Source organism: Carcharodon carcharias, chromosome 21 (genome assembly GCF_017639515.1).
Source record: "Carcharodon carcharias isolate sCarCar2 chromosome 21, sCarCar2.pri, whole genome shotgun sequence".
Classification (NCBI taxonomy): Eukaryota; Metazoa; Chordata; class Chondrichthyes; order Lamniformes; family Lamnidae; genus Carcharodon; species Carcharodon carcharias.
Genome location: NC_054487.1, coordinates 8,016,017 through 8,032,578, shown reverse-complemented (window position 1 = coordinate 8,032,578; position 16,562 = coordinate 8,016,017).

The following is a 16,562-nucleotide window of genomic DNA, read 5'->3' as shown; positions in this document are numbered from 1 at the left end:
CCTCTGTAGACTCCTTAGCTTCCTTCTGCACCATCTCCTGTACTACGCTTGAAGGATTTATGACAGTTGAAAGACTAGTCATAGAGTCATTTTTGGCATAGAAGGAAGCTATTCGAGTCTGTGCCGGCTCTCCACGGAGAAGTTCAAGCAATCCCATTCCCTTGCTCAATTTCCACCTCCTTCATGGGCAGTGAGTTCCAGGTCATTATCACTCACTGCATCAAAACGCTCTTTCTCATATTCCCCTTGCACCTCTTACAGAAATCCTTAAATCTCTGTCCCTTAGTCCTTGTGCCATCAGCTAATGGAAGTAGTTTCTCCTTGTCTACATTAACTAAGCCTACCATAACCGTGTACACCTCTTTCAAATTTCCCCTCAATCTCCTTTGTTTCAAAGAGAACAATCCCAGTTTTTCCAACCTAATCTTATAACTAAAATCCCCATCCCTAGAACCATTCTGGTAAAACTCCTCTTCAAAGACCATTGTATTCTTCTTTAAGTGTGGTGACCAGAGCTAAATGCAATTGTTTAGTTATGGTCATCCAGAGCTTTATGAATGTTCAGCATCATTTTCCCATTTTTGTGCTCAATATCTCTACTAATGAAGCCACAGGTTGCAAATGCCTTGCTAACCATTCTCTCAAATGTCCTGCCACCTTCAAAGATCGATGCACATGCACATTCTTTAGAATTGTGCCATTAAGTCATTATTGCCTCTCCCTATCCCTTTGGCCAAAATGCATCACCTCACACTTCTTTATATTAAGTTCCATCTGCTACTTGTCTGCCCATTCTATAAGCCCATCATGTTACAGACAATTTGTATCACCCTCACTGCTTGCCACTCCTTCAAGTTTGGTATCATCATTAATTTTTGAAATTTAGTTTTGTACTCCAAGATCCAAGTCAGTCACATATAGCAAAAAGACCAGTGGTCCCAACACTGATCCTTGGGAGTAACACTGTGTACCATCAGGAATTTGCACTGACAGTGCTAAAGGGCTCAAGGTCCTCATCATAAAAATGACCATATAAGAACACAAGAAATAGGAGCAGAAGCAAACTACCAGACCCCTTGAGCCATTCAAATTATCATGGCTGATCTTCTGCCTCAATCTTACTTTCCTGCCTTCTGTCTATATCTCTTGATTCACTGAGAGACCAAAATCTATCTCTCTCTGCCTTAAATATATGAAACATCCACAACACTCTAGGGTAGACAATTCCAAAGATCCAAAACACACTGAGTGAAGGAATTTCTCTTCGTCTCAGATCTAAATATCAACCCATTATCTTGATATAGTGCCACCACGTTCTAGATTCCCCAGCCAGGGGAAAGGGCCTACTCTGTCAGGCCCCTTCAGAAACTTGCACGTTTCAATGAGATCACTTCTGCAGTGGTCAGGGTGACGATCACTGGAAGGACACTTCAGTTCTCAATGACTACCTGGCATTCTACAATCCCTTTTGTAAAGAGAGAAAGCAGAGAGCTTTGAATGCGTGAAATGAGTTGGGATGAGAGGATGGAGGGACAACATTCGTGGAGTGTGTCTGTGAAAGGTGGATACAAGAAGGCAATAAGCTAGGGTGAGCATTATTGATGGTTGTTCAGATGGGAATGTGAAGCAATGCTTCAAGAGAGAAGAATGGGTGGAGTTGTGTTGCGTTGGTCTGGGGAGCGCTATGCAGGAGAAGGTTAGTGATGTCAGGGTGAGGGCTTTGGTACTTGAATGTGGCATGCCACTCACGTTTCCTGCCCTGAAGGGGTTGTTGAATCTCTTTCAGCCTTGCCTCCTTGAGCGAGGGACCCCTTCCTGCTGCTCACTTCTTCAGCCATTTAAAGCCATGTTTGCTTCACTTCAGAGCTGGCTTCTTCCTCTTGTCGACTGGGAAGAAAATCTTTCTTCAGGCCCTAACAACCTGCATATGATCTCCAAGAACCCTTTGGAGAATCATAGGGGGCAACCCCATCCCATGTTGAAACTTCATCACTGCAGTTGCTGTCTGTGTCCTGATGGCTGTGGCATGGATCATTCTGACCCTTTGGTGGGGTCCCTTTAAGTAGTGAGATTTGAACAGTTAGATGTGGGTCACGCCTGCCCACTCTGATTAGTCGGGAATCCAGGAAGGGGGATGCTAATACCGTGGGTCAGTTAAAAAGCCATGGTGAGGCCCACTCCACGGGCAGAATTTTCTGCCAGTCGGCCGGGCGGTGCGGGAGTGGGTGTGGGTGGGCATGGGTGGGCACAGACCCAATCGCCACCCGTGATTGGGCCCGCGGCGCCATTTTACACAGGCGAGCCAATTAAGGCCCACCCAGCGTGAGTCGCGGCCCCCGAGGTCAGCGGGAGTGGGCAGGGCGGCAGCAGGACTGCAATGGCCGCTGGGTCCAATGGTGACCCGGGTGCCCTGTTTTAAAAAGCTCCTGCAGCCTTTCAAAGGTGGCGAATCACGGCCAGTGGAAGGGATCCCCAGAGCGCTGCTGGTGAGCAGGCCAGGCAGGAGGGTAGGGCAGGGGGGGACACTGTGCCCCTCGTTTCTCAGATGACTGCCTTGCTGCCCTCCTCGAGGAGGTGGCAGCACAGTGGGAGGCGCTGGTTCCCCAGGATGGGAGGAGGAGTCTCCCCCACATGACAAAACGTGCCTGGGAGGAGGTGGCGGAGGTGGTGACTCCCGCGATGTGGTGCGGTGCGCCTGGATCCAGTGTCACAAGCGCTTCAACAACCTGTTGCGCTCAGAAGGGTGAGTACCATGTTGGCATTGGTCACTTAGCCCAGCAGGTCGGCTTTCACCCCTGGCACCACCCCTCCTGCATCTTCCCCGAAGTCTGGGTGTAGTGACTGCATTGAATCATTGACAGTGTGTATCCGTCGCTGGGTGGGACAGCAGATATTGCCCATGCTGAGGTCAGCCTGAGAGGGTGGTGAAGAGATGGGTTCTGCACCCGCAGCATGCGGTACACTGAGACCCACATGATTGTTTTGGGGGCAACCTGGAGGAGGTACACCTGGGCGCAGAGCTGGAACTCCAGGACATGTCAAAGTCAAGGTGATGACATGCTGGGAGGGGAGTTTCAAGGTGGTGTGGTCTGCTGCCCTCTGCACTCCATGTGCTTGTGCCTCCTTGCTATGGAAGGTTAGACCATTTGGTGCCTAATATGATGTAGGCAGCATTTGGCCATGGGGGTGGGCGTGGGGGGGACAGGCCTAGCATCTTTGTGTGAGTGTTCAGGGTGAGGAGGCACTGGAGCCCTGCAATGTCCCACTCTGGTTGGGGTGGGCCGTCCCTGAAGAGAGTCCAGGTACAAGTACCACTAATCAATGCTCTTCTCTCCTTTTCAGGAGAAGAATTTACATAATGCAGCCGAGCGGGTGAGGACGGACACAGTTGGCGATTCTCAGCTGCTTCGTGCAGAAGGCCCTATACTTGGAGGGGCACCATATGTCCAGGTCCACTGGTGTCGGTGAGGCTGGGGTGCCACGGTCAGGTAGGTTTTGCCCAGCAGTGAGGTCACCATTGTTCTCCCATCAGCCATGACAGTGCCGAATGTTCAGTGATTGAAGTTTGTAACGTGGCTTGACCATTGCTTAGGGAAGGATGAGTGCATAATGATCCGGGGGACAGGGACGCACATTGACATTGTCTCCACGTTAACATTAACAATGTCCTTGTTCTTCCTCTCAGTATCAGTGGAGCAGGGCCGGGAGGAAGAGCAGCAAGGGTCTCCTCTCACACCTGAGGGCCCTGAAATCACGGACTCAGCAGCGTCACACCATCTCTGCCAGGCAGGCACCAGCACAGAAACTAGCACCTCGGTGGGAATTAGAACATCGCCTGGTGTCCCAGGGCACAGCGGTGAGGGCTTTTCACAGTCACTGGAGGAGCTGGCAGAGACGGAGAGTGCCCATGGTACCAGCAGTTGGAGGACTGCAGGGGACCAGACACATGCTCAGTCGGTGCCTGATGATGTGCCTCTGGAGTCGTCCATGAGGCAGCAAAGACAGGAAATGTGGCCGGGTGTGCGGGAGCATCTGGGGGAGATACATGAGGCTATGCTTGGCTTGGTCTCCGTGGTGGAGGAGTCTACCCGGACGATCGCCGAAGCAATGAGCCTCATGTCCGAGCACCATGCATCCTCCATGGAGAGAGTGGAGACTTTCGTGGAGAGGCTCCTCCAGGAGACCCATCAGGGCTTCCTGGGGTTACACTCGGACCAGCAAACCCTCACATCGTCATTGACCTCAGCTGGTCAGTGCCAGTGTGGGAAATGGTCTGGGCACCAAGTTTCCCAGCTCGGTGCCCATCCATACACGGTGAGCAGGGAGGTCCGAAGCGATCTTACGTCGGTGCAGCAGCTGCCTGTTGTCTCCGTGGGCATCTCTCAGGGTGCTCCGGATGAGGGCGGCAACTCCTCCACCCCTCTCCCAGTGACCGGAGCATCCGGTGAGGCTGCGACGACTGAGGAGATGCCAGCTGTGGAACTGGCAGCTCCCTCCCAGGCGGGGCCAGCACAGGCTCCACGGGCCAGAGGACGCCCACCAAGGTCATCGAGGTCAACAGGACAGCAGGGTCAGCAGCTGGCTCAGATACCACCCCCAGTGAGGGGTCAGCACCAAGACACAGCACCCGGAAATGTAAACATGAGGCACCTCAGGCACACCACGGGTTTCTCACTGGTGCTTTTGTGTTGGCCCGAGATGAGGTCCTTATGAGTTGGTGTGATTTTTAACAGCTTTGCCATTTTGTTTCTTAAGTTCCTTTTGTTATAATATTAAATTCAGATATGTCACCATGGCTGAGGGTGCCTCTTTTCTTCTGCAGGTGGATGGTTTCTAAAAATATAATGAGTGATTTGTTGGACATTCAGCTTTATTAACAAGGCCCTTCATTACTGTTCCTAACCTGGCAGATTTTGCACTTAGGTGTCGTGTATGGAGCCTGCAGCCCAGGCTTGTCCTCGAGGTCCATGTATGTTGTGCTAGCTGAAGATTAGTTGGACTAAAGCCTCCCGGGTGTTCCTGCCTCCCTGGAGTATGCCCGGGTCAGCGTCTACCCCCTCAGCATTTCCCTGTGCCTGCTCATCCTCGGACTCACTGCTGGACTCATCGTGTGCAGCCGCAGACACTGCATCAACATCTTCATCATCCACTGTGTCCCCCCTTTCCAGCACAGGATTGTGGAGAGTGCAGCATGTAACCACTATCACCGAGACACGATCTGGGGGGTACTGGAGTGCGCCCCCTGAGTGGTCCAGGCATCGGAAGTGCATCTTGAGAAGACCGATGGTTCTCTCCACCACAGCCCTTGTGGAGGCTCCTATTGTACCGCTGCTCAGCTTCTGTTCTTGGGTGGTGGAGAGGTGTCATGAGCCACCTTCTGAGGGGATAGCCCTTGTCACCCAGAGCCATCCATCCAGCCGGGCTGGAGCCACTGAAGAGCCCCGGCACCTGGGAGTGTCTGAGGATGTAGGCGTCATGGGAGCTGCCTGGGTACCTTGCACAGACTTGTAGAATCAGCATCCTGTGATCACACACTATCTGCACGTTCATGGAGTGGAAGCCCTTCCTGTTGGTGAAGGCACCGGGCTCACCTGCTGGCGCCTTGATGGCCACATGTGTACAGTCTATAGCACCCTGGACACGGGGGAAGCCAGCAATGGCTGCAAAGCCTCTGGCTCACTGTGTCTGGCTTGCCTGGTCCCAACAGAAGTGGAGGAAGCTCAATGCCCGTCTGAACAGAGCGTCTCTGACTTGTTTGACACAAGTGTGGACAGCTGATTGGGAGACACCGCAAAGATCACCCACCGAGCCCTGGAAGGAGCCAGAGGCATAGAAGTTGAGGGCAGCTGTGAGCTTCAGAGCCACTGGCATGGGGGGTCCACCCACACAGTTAGAGGAGATCTCAGGGCCAATCATCTGACAGATATAGTTGACTGTCTCCCTTGAGAGACGGAGCCTCCTTCAGCACTGCACCTCAGACATATGGAGGTAGCTGCTTCACCGCCTGTAAACCCTGGCAGCAGGATAGTGGGGTCTTCTGTGGTCCCATCGCCTTGGACAACCTCTTGGCCCTGCGCCCCTTCTGTCTGTGCCTGTCCTCCCAAAGGTGGCTCCCCTGGAGGTTGAATGTACACTCCTGGCCTCCTCCCCCTTATAGCCCTCGCTTCCTCCTCAGAGGAGGTGCCTCCAGTGGAGAGTTCAGCTCCCATTCCCAGGCTAAGAGAAGGCTTCCTGAAACCTGCAGGCCTGGAAAAGATTCCTCACTGCAGAGTGCTGACCTGAGGGTTGTGAGTCCAGACCAAGCAGCTGGAATGTGTTTTGAAGTACCGCAGATCACACAGGCAATTTTCAATAACTTTGAAAAAACAATATTTGACAGAGTGCACTCACGACCCCAGTGACCCCTCTTATCCCGCCCGTGGATGAGGTTAATACAAATGTGTCCTACCCGCCTGCTCGTTGCGCCCGGGCACCGACCCGAGGATTGCACGGGCGCCGAAAAATCAAATCGGCACCGATTGGTGCCTCAAAGGCCTTAAGTGGCCCGTTAATTAGTGGCGGGCACGTGTTGGAGATCAACGCACGCCCGCCCAAATAAATATCGCCATGGCGCGCAGCGATGCCAGGACGCTCGTCCAACATCACCTCGCGTCGTCTTATGCCCGTATGGGGCCCGCTCCCTTACCCCAACCGGAAAACTCTGGCCCGTGAATCTTTGGTTCCCTGACCCACTGCCGGCCTCCCCCACTGCAAGGGGGGTCTAAACGTTAAAATTCTGCCCATTATTTCAGAATAACTTCTCTTGGCTATGAGGAAGTGTGAAGAATCTGCAACTTAAGAGTCACTGCCCGCCTGTCTCTGCAGATAAGATCAGAGCATCTGCTAAATGCTGCAGAAAACGTGGGGTGAAGGATGATATTGTCTGTGATATTGCAGCGTACAATATTGATAAGAAGCCTTACAGGGGATCGAACAGATTAATTTAAATGAAATAGGACTTGTAAAGCAGATATCGTTGGTGGGATTCTTTAGCTTTCACATCAAACCATTACATTTGCTGCTATTTGCTGCAAGCACATCCTTTTCACTGTGATTGCTGCTCTTGGACCCTTTGTCGCATTTTTACCATACAGGGACCCTCCTGCAGAAGGGCGCCTATGTGCACCTTGACCACAATATTCATATCAATGTGGGTTCCTATCCAGACTACAAAAGAAAAGGTCAGTAGGGTGACTTGCCTGGGTGAATGATAAATCACACCAACTTACTGGAGGGATCAGCAAGACCTATAGATTATGGAAAAAGGTTGTGTGAAGCACTAGCAGCCAAACTGATTGTAATTGGGAAAGCAAACCACGGAAAGGCTTGGACCAGGATCCACAGGTTATTTGCAAGAGATGTCTGCCACTTCAAAGCTTGTGTTAAACACAACGGCTCAAGAAATGCACTTAAAATTCAACCACAGGAAACACATCATAATGAAACCAAGTGACTGTGTACACTCTATGCAACTCAGTCTTCATGTACAGTATAGTAATACAGCTGAATGATGCACGGCACTGCAAAATAACCTTACCTTGCTGCTAGCTGTGTCTTCACAAACTGATTGTCTTCTCTTATTTAAAGAAATGCTCGCAGATTCACATAACATTGTGTCTTCAGTGAGCCAATTCAGAAAAGTGTGTTTCCAGTCAGCCAGTGTGCACCTAACCTTTCTTGACAAGACCCTTATCCATCATACCGACATCATAAACTGAAACATGCAGGATTTTACAACTTTAGGATATGAACTTTTGGTTCAGAGCCGTTGTTTTAAATTGCACAGCTTTTCATTAGGTTTGTAAGGCTGAAAGCGGCAACATTGTTTGCAGAGGGGGTGTTGAGGGGGAGGGGAGGGAGAATTCTGTTTGTATAGTGTTTCCAAACGTCCTCAAGGAAGAACTTTTCCTGAATGTCACATACTGTTCATTTGCTTGGTTTTCCAGAGGATCTTATGACCACTTATTTGAACGACTTGAATCTTTGTCAGAGTTTTGTATTCACTGAGAACTAAACAGCCACTGCTGTAACTAATTTTACTTTTGATTCTTAACACCTGCCAGAAAAAAAATCTAAGAATTCTCGTTCTTTGGGCTAGATTCCTACCCGAGTTCCAGCTGCAAAGGAGCACACAGTACTTCAAGGTGCTATGTTGCTTGGAACTGGTAAAATTGATTAATTCTGCTTAAAAGCTTGTCATTGATTCCAAATTGAAACAGTTGTTTTAAGTGAAGGCAAACATCTGCAAAACAAAAACCTACTTTTTTTCCCTCATTAATAAGGTATTTTGTAAGCTCTTATTGAATTTATCTTGTGGTTGTGCATGTTTCGTAACACCAGTTGCTACCTCTTGAGTCAGACGGTTTTCAGTTCAAGTCCCACGCCAGAGCCTTGAACACGTTCTCGGCTGATATTTATTTGCAGTACTGAGGGGGTGCTGCACTGTCATAGGTGCTGTTTTTCCGATGCAATGTTGAGGCCCCATTCACTCTCTCAGGTAGACTTAAAAGATGCATGCCACTATTTCCAGTAGAGCAGGATCATTCTCCTGATACCCTGGGCAAAAATTAGACTCAAAATGTAAAACAAAAAGTAAAACCTTACCTGGTCATTCATCTTATGCTCTTTGTGGGATCTTGCTGTGTGCAGATTGGCTGTGATTGCATTTAATTGACTGTAAAGCATTTTGAGAATCATGAAAGACACTACATAAGTGTAAGTCTTTCTTTCATTGTGTCCTATTGAAGAAATTATTCATATAATGACATGCCAAAATTCTGCCATTCAGCTTGGTAGTTGTGGGTGTGAGATTCCTGGCATATTCAGCACTAAAGTTGACCTGTACCAAGTCCCAGGGATGGGTTCAGTTAAATAAAGATGCCAAGTAACCGGCAAGTTAAGAACATTTCCTGGTCCTGACAGCAGGCCAAGGATGTCAGATCAGCATTTTGCCACTTAGTTGGATGAAGGATGGGAGTTATCCACTGCCGATTGAACAGTGCCTTAGTTTGGGGCAGGGTCTTAACAGAGGACTGGGAAAAAAGAATTTATACTGACAGGCACAAAAAAACCTTCAAATGTAAAACCTGGCAAAGATCGCATACAGCTGGATTAGAACATGTGGGTGGAATCATCCCTCTTTGCACAGACGGCAGTAAAAGGGGCCGGTAAAAAAGCCGCTCTACCCGCTGGCCGCAATGGCGAGTTTTCACGCTGTATCATCCCATTCCTGCCTCGTTAATTATGCAACCACAGGTAACGCACCTTCTCGCTGGCGGGCGGCCTCCGATTTGCCCGCCACACTGTTAGTTGGGCACTTCCTCTCACAAGGCACCATATTTAAACTGCAGCCGTGTGCATGCCTCTCTAATGCTTGCAGCCCAGGACTGCTCTGGTGAAGACATGGCCCCAAAAGCCAAGAAGAGTGCAGTAACCCGATTCAGTGACGTATCCCTAGTTCGCCTTCTGGATGCCGTGGAAGCCAACCCCGATGTCCTCTACCCAACCTCCCCCCCCCACCCCCTCCCCCACCCACCCCACCCTCCCCCCCCCCCCCCAGCTCTGGCCGCAGGAGGCCCATCAGTCTCACTACTCCGACTTAGCAGGCGGTGGCAGAGGTGGTCAGTGCCAATGCTGCACACAAGAGGTCGGCCATCCAGTGCAGAAAATGGATGAATGGTCTCATCCATGCCCCCAGGGTAAGGCAACCATCTCATCACTCTAAACTCACACACTCACAAGGCCATCACACACTCACTGGCATCTCACTCACTGCATCACCATTCACTCTCTCACACAAACCCTCCCATCCCCATCTGAAGCCATCTGGCTTCATCTCCTCTGGAGATTGTCCCCTCGGCCCTCACCATCTTGAGGCCACTTGCACCGATCGACTCGTGCTCCCACACACACACACACCCTGGGATACCCTCCTTCGCCAGTACAGCTCTCGCCCTGCAGTCTCTTCCCTTGCCTGAGGCCACTTCTGCCCCTTTGCCAAGCCAGCCCTCAGCCCTACAGCCATTGAAAGCCACCCACAGATGACTGATCTGGTAGGTAGAGACCTGCCCGAAAGCGCCCCCAAAAAGTGATGTGGTGCGGCCTGACAAGCCAATGACCGTGAGTGTTGCCCGAAGCTAGGTGGGCAACAAACCTCAAAGTCCCGAGCGAGGTGCAGCTTGCCAGGTGCACGTCGCTTATCTTCAGTTGTGAAACACGTCAGCGTGAGTGCTCAGGTGGTCCAGTGCGGTGGGTGATTCCAGTGAGCAGGGCTTATAATGAGATGCTAAATTATTGAAATTAGGTTCCCAACCTGTGGCGCTGGGAAATGTGGCCGGCCATGTGACGGGCAGAGTGGACGGTCGCAAACCTTTTTCACGATGGCGTGAAACGGATTTTTGGCCTTCTTGCCATATTCCTCCCCCACCCCTGCCCACCATGATTCCTGCCATGATGCCTGATGCCAATGGGGCTGGAAAATACCGGCCTGTATGTGGTAGACTCCTCGTTATTCAAGTTTGTCCAAGTTGGGACCGCATCGTCTCCTATGGGTCCTCTCATCACTGAGGAGTCTGATGTAAGATAGGGATGGATGTCCTCAGGACTGGCAGTTCAAGTTGCCGTTATTTGCTTGAGGGAGCGTCTGCATCTGCACCATCTCTGGCAGCCCTCTGGGCATGTAGCATGCTACAGGTTTGACATAGATGGTACTCGAAACACGCTGAACAAAATTTCAATGCTTGCCTCTACATGGGTTGGTCAACTGCAGTGTTTTCCCAAGAGAGGTGGCCTGCAATGCAAAAGTTTCTAAGGCTTGTTACTAGGGTGCCCTTGTATAATTTATACTGACCATTTTGATGTCGCTTACCCTCAGACAGTTCTCTATAGAACATCTGCCTGGGGATTCTGTAGTCACCCTTATGGGAGAGGATGGGCTACCCATTGAAGTGGAACTTTCTGGAGGGTGGTCTCTATGCTGTCAAACCCAGTATGGTGAAGGACCTCACTGTTTGTGATTTAGTCCTGCCTTTGAATTCTCATGTTGGATCCTCAGTTGACTTTGGTGGAAGCGTTCCAGAGCTTTGACGTGGTTTGTAGCAGACCCAGACCTAATGAACCTCACAGGTGAGAGCAATGTCCAGCAATCTCTGTGTAGTTGCTTCACCTGCGACTGGCTGGGACACTTTGGGAAACTGTGTAAGGCTAGGACCTCGAGACGTGCAGAGGATCCCAAAATAGTCCATGAGATTGAGGTACCACACTAAGGAGAAACACAACCCAACCCTTCTTGGGTGAGATCAAGGATCCCAGATTCTCTTTCTGGAATGCCGATATCTCTGTAAATAATCACTGGACCAATTTCAAATTAGAAACAGGAGCCAGTGTTACACCTCTCAGAAAAGGAACTGTGGCTGAAAGGTCTCTGGCTATGCACCGCTTCGGTCCTAGAGGAATCCGACTTCTGGTCATAGGCCTGATCCAAGAACCTCTCCTCTATGGCGACAAGCAAATATTCGAGATTTTATACGTGATCTGAAGCCAGCCCTTTACTCTCTTAGCCCTTAACTCTTCAAAATGACAGAAGATGTCAAAACAACCGATCTCGTCAACTACATGGTATGTAGGAAACTACAGGTTTCCACGATGTTCACCACTACAGGTACCTCAACTGGGACTTCAGCTCTGAATTGCCTTTAGTCTTTAAAGAGCCAGTTAGTCCAACTCCTTCACCGATGGTAGCAAAACTTCTCTTTGGTTGTACCAGCCAAACTTCAGATGAGCACCAACATGCTCTAAGCAGAAGGTGCACAGCAGAAGAATGAACCCCAACCTCAGAGCCCAACAGTTGTTACACAACCAGCGAAAACCACGGCAATGAAGCTGCACCTTTCACCTGAAACACATAGCAGCAAGTTGATGCTGGATCAGGAGAGCAGTGACCACCAGCTCTACAAATCACACCTCAGTGAGCCACAAGAAAACAGAAGTGAACACGGTGTGACAATGGAAGCCAATTGCAGGTTGAACTCATGGATGACGAACATTCAAACATGAGGGAGATAAGCCTTCAACTCCCAGGACGACCATGGCGGACACTGCTAGAAAAGAAAGCCCGAGTCTATGTGAATGAATGGAGTGAACGTTCCCTTCGGAAGGAATCTGGATCAGACCCAGGGTGCCCAAACAGAGCCAGTGGGTTGTTGATAAAGAGAAATTCAACTCGAAGGAGTGCAAAAAGTGACTCCGAATCAGAAGGAGACAACAACGTGCCAGAAACACTGAATACTGATATCTCAGCTCCAAACCAGCCAGGTCTGCCCAAAGCAACTGAGCCCACTACTCCTCCAAACGTGACAAGAATGAGATCTGGAGGAATGGTCAAACCTCCAGATTGTCTGAATTTATAAAGTCAGAGACTTGGAGGGGTTGGGGGGGACAGGGTTGCTGCTGGTAGGGGTGAGGAGAAGGGGTAGCATGTAAAGAAAGCATGTGTAGTAAATATGCTGGGTAAAGACTTGGGGTGAGAGGCAGTGCAAAGGTATTCGGCATAGCAAAGGTCAACGTGGGACTGGAGAACAGTACCCACATTGTGATGTAGAGAGTCAGATGATGGCAGACTGTGGGGAGGATTCTCCCCTTGTTGGGTGGACACAGCAGGTGGGCCTGGGAGCGACTGCACAATGATCCACTGCCTGCGATCGGGCACCAATTTCACAATTTTGGCTGGTCAGTTAATGGGCAGCCAGCATGAAAAGTGCACTGATAACCTCAGCGCTGCTGGGGAGGGGGCGAGAGGAGCTTGAGTGCTGAAATGTGTGCATGTCTGGGGGAGCACTCAGTGAAAGCTCCCTGAAGGCACAGGGCTGTCTCAGGGAGCTGAAGATTTTTAACCTGAAAAATAAAGCTTTACATATGAGATAAACATGTCCCCACATGTGACTCAGTCACATCAAGAGGGACATGTAAAAGAGGATGTTGAAAATTTTTAATTGTTTATTTAGTAAGCATTAGAAACCTCATCCCGCCCGTGGATGAGGCTTCATTAAAAATGCAAAGGCCGCCTGGCCTATTAGCCCTGCCCGCCAACCAAACGATTGAGCGAGCAGTGAAAAATCCAACGTTATTAATTACTTAAGGGCCTTAATAGGTCTCATAATTGTCGGCAGGCGTGCTGCAACCTCTCACACGTACTCACCGACCGAAAGATCGTGAGAGTGTGCAATGACGCTGGGACGCTCACCTGACATCATTGTGCGCTATTTCACTCCTATATCGCGATCCGCTGGATGTAAAATTCTGCCCTGTGTGTAAAGAGAGTCTGAGAGAAGTAAGCATGAAGATAGCACCTAGATAGGGCTATATCTTAGAGATATGTATATATTTGGGTGTTAACAACAAACTTCTAACATTCAACCACACAAGCCATCTTAGTGGCTTGATATCTCTTAGTGAGATGTCAAAAAGCCTTACAACAACATGTTAAGTCATTTAAGAGTCAACCACATTGCTGTGGGCCTGGAGTCACATGTAGGCCACACCAGGTAAAGGTGGCAGATTTCCTTCCCTAAAGGGCATTACTGAAACCAGATGGGCTTTTTACAACAATTGATGATAACCCATTTACTGGGACTAGCTTTCAATTCCAGTCTTTATTAATTCAATTTAAATTCCACCAGCTGCCATGGTTGGATTTGAACCCATGTCCCCAGAACATTAACCAGGGCCTCTGGACTGCTAGTCCAGTGATATTACCTCTAGCCTGTACCATTTCCCTGTTCTGCCTCTGTGACTTTGGTGGAGGCATGCAGCCTAGGGAAACTGAAGGGCTTCCTTGAATGGAATCTAATGTTGATGCCTGCAGGCATGTCTCTGTTGGTTTTCTTAAGCATTGCAGCAAAGACGTTTGAAGAGTTGAGGAGCTATGACACATCCTTGCTTTATGCTGCTGGTTACCCTGAAGCCATTGGACATCTCACCAAAGGCACAAACACATCTAACCATGCCATCATACAGTTGGTGCAGGATTTTGACAAACTTCTTCGGACATCTTAGCTTGCAGAGCAAGTGCCATAGACCAGCTTGACTCGCACTGTCAGATGCTTTAGTTAGGTCTATGAACAGCATATATAAATCCTGATGTTGCTCTCTGCACTTTTCTTGTAGTTGCCTTGCTGCAGAACACCGTGGGCAGAAATTTTCGCTTGGTGGCGGGTGAGTGAAATGATGTGCGTTGATGTCAGCTGAGTGTGCCGGCGTCGACACGCAGTGGCACGATAGTTTGGTCGGCGGGCATGCGCCTGAGTTCAGATGAAGATGCACCTGCCAACAATTTTTGCTGCTTGTCAACCTAATGGTTGTGGGTGGGGCCAGGCGAAAAGGCCAAATGGCCTTTGCACTTTTTTGGAAACCTCAGTCCGCCCGTGGGTGAGGTTTCCAAAAGTAAATAAAAATAAAATAAAAACTTTAATTTTTCATTAATATCATGTCCCTGCTTACGTAACTGAGTCACATGAGGGGACATGTTTTATTACATTTTTATTTTTAAATTTTTTTTAATGCATCTTCATCTCCCTAGTACCCAGTTTAATCAGATCCTTCAGGCGCTCTTTCCTGCTGCTGATAGAAGACTTAATCCTCAGGAGTTGCCATATACATTTTTTTGATTGAAACCTGAATGGTAAATCTAAAAGCTTGGAACTACAAATTAAGTTGGTACATGGTTCACACAGAGAGGAATAGTCATGAAGGTAACCCTGTGAAATATATATTTAGAAGTAGATAAACTTTTTAAATCTGTAGAGTGGAAACATATGCTTTTCACAACCAAATACAATAATCCTTGTGGGTAGGTTAATCAGATTAATTTCTGTACAACTAGCATAAGGTAAATGAGTCTGCAGTTAAACCTCAATAGCAGCTGGAGGTTCTCAATCGCAAGTCTCAACATGCTGAAAGACACAGGTGCCTGCTTCATTGACTTCATCTTGAGTTGCAGAGTTGTACTTCTGACAGATATTATTTAAGAAAGCTTTCGCGATCTTCCTACTTTATTATATCACTAGAAGACTGAAATCTTCAGTTGAAACATTGTGCATGGAGCTAGTTCTTCAATTAAGAGCAGCGAAGATGTGTTGCTTATCCCTGTAGTTCATATTGATCACTGTGCCAAAACCTCTGAGAATACACTTCAAAAAATGCTTAAGGAAGAAGTCATAGGCAACATACCCTCTGTTGTTTTTGGAGAGCGTGGATGGTTTGTTTAAGTGTGCAATCCCTTTCATTTTATTTGCACAGCAGTGTGCACATGGAGATTCAAAAAAAATTAAAGACTGACTTGTGCACAGCTTTTACAGGAACTCTTGATTCACTGCCTTTGTGTTATGTAGAATTTTGGGTCTGTCTTTTAGGGCTGGATTTTCAATAGGGACTGGCAACCCGACACCCATATCATTTACGAGCCCTGACTCCGTGTCACATCACTGTAAGTGACACAACAGCCTTTTTAAATGCAAAGGCCCTAATTGGCCTGGTGGCAGGTTGAGTGCCCAGTTAGTGGCAGTGGAAGCAGCCTAGAGGTGGGACTTAACAATGAAGGGCGATGACTAGATTTCCCATTGCCTGGAGGTATGGAGTAGCAGAGAGTTCAAAGAGCCAGGTCTGGCCTGGACAGGTGCCCTTGAGGGGCCCTAAACATTTTCGATGCCTCCCTTGAGGCTTTGACGGACGCTGTCTCTGACAGGAGAGATATGCTCTTCTCTTCATCTGGAAGAAGAAGTCCTCCCAGCCAGGTCAAGAAGGCATGGATAGAAGTAGCCACTGAGGTCAGCAGCAGGGGAGTCGTGGGACAAGGTTGCAGTGCAGAAAGTACTTTAATGATTTCCTAAGGCCTGGAAAGGTGAGTGGCAAGTGACACCAGATTGAGAGGCCTTTAACTCTGTATAAACCAGCATGCACATGAGCTGAGCAGATTGAATGCCCATTGTTCTCCTTAACATTGACAGAGCAAGTGGCCAGTTGCATCGCTAAGATGTCAGCAATGCTCAAACATGGAGCAAGCACAGGGGTGATAGGTGAGCAGGACTTCGTGCAAGTTAAAGATGCAGGCATCAGAGTTTAAGATAACCACAAGTTTTTGGAGGGAGGAAGATGAGAGACCAGTCAGAAAAGCATTGGAGTAATCAAGTCTAGGGTTAACACAGGCATGGATGAGGGTTCAGCAGCATATGAGCTGAGGCAGGGTCATTGTCAAGCACTGTGAAAGAGATGGAAGTGAGCAGTTTTGGTGATGGTGCGCATTACTGATTGGAATCTTAACTTGGGGTCAAGCACCATACCAAGATTGCAAACAAACTGGTTCATCTTCAGATAGTTACCAGGGAGAGGGAGGAAATCAATGGCCAGGGAACATATTTTGTGGCAGGGACCAAAGTTTCTGATATTTATTTAGGAGAAATTCCTATGCATCCAGTACCACATTTCGGACAAACAATTTGACAAATCTAACAATAGAAGAGAGGTGGTGG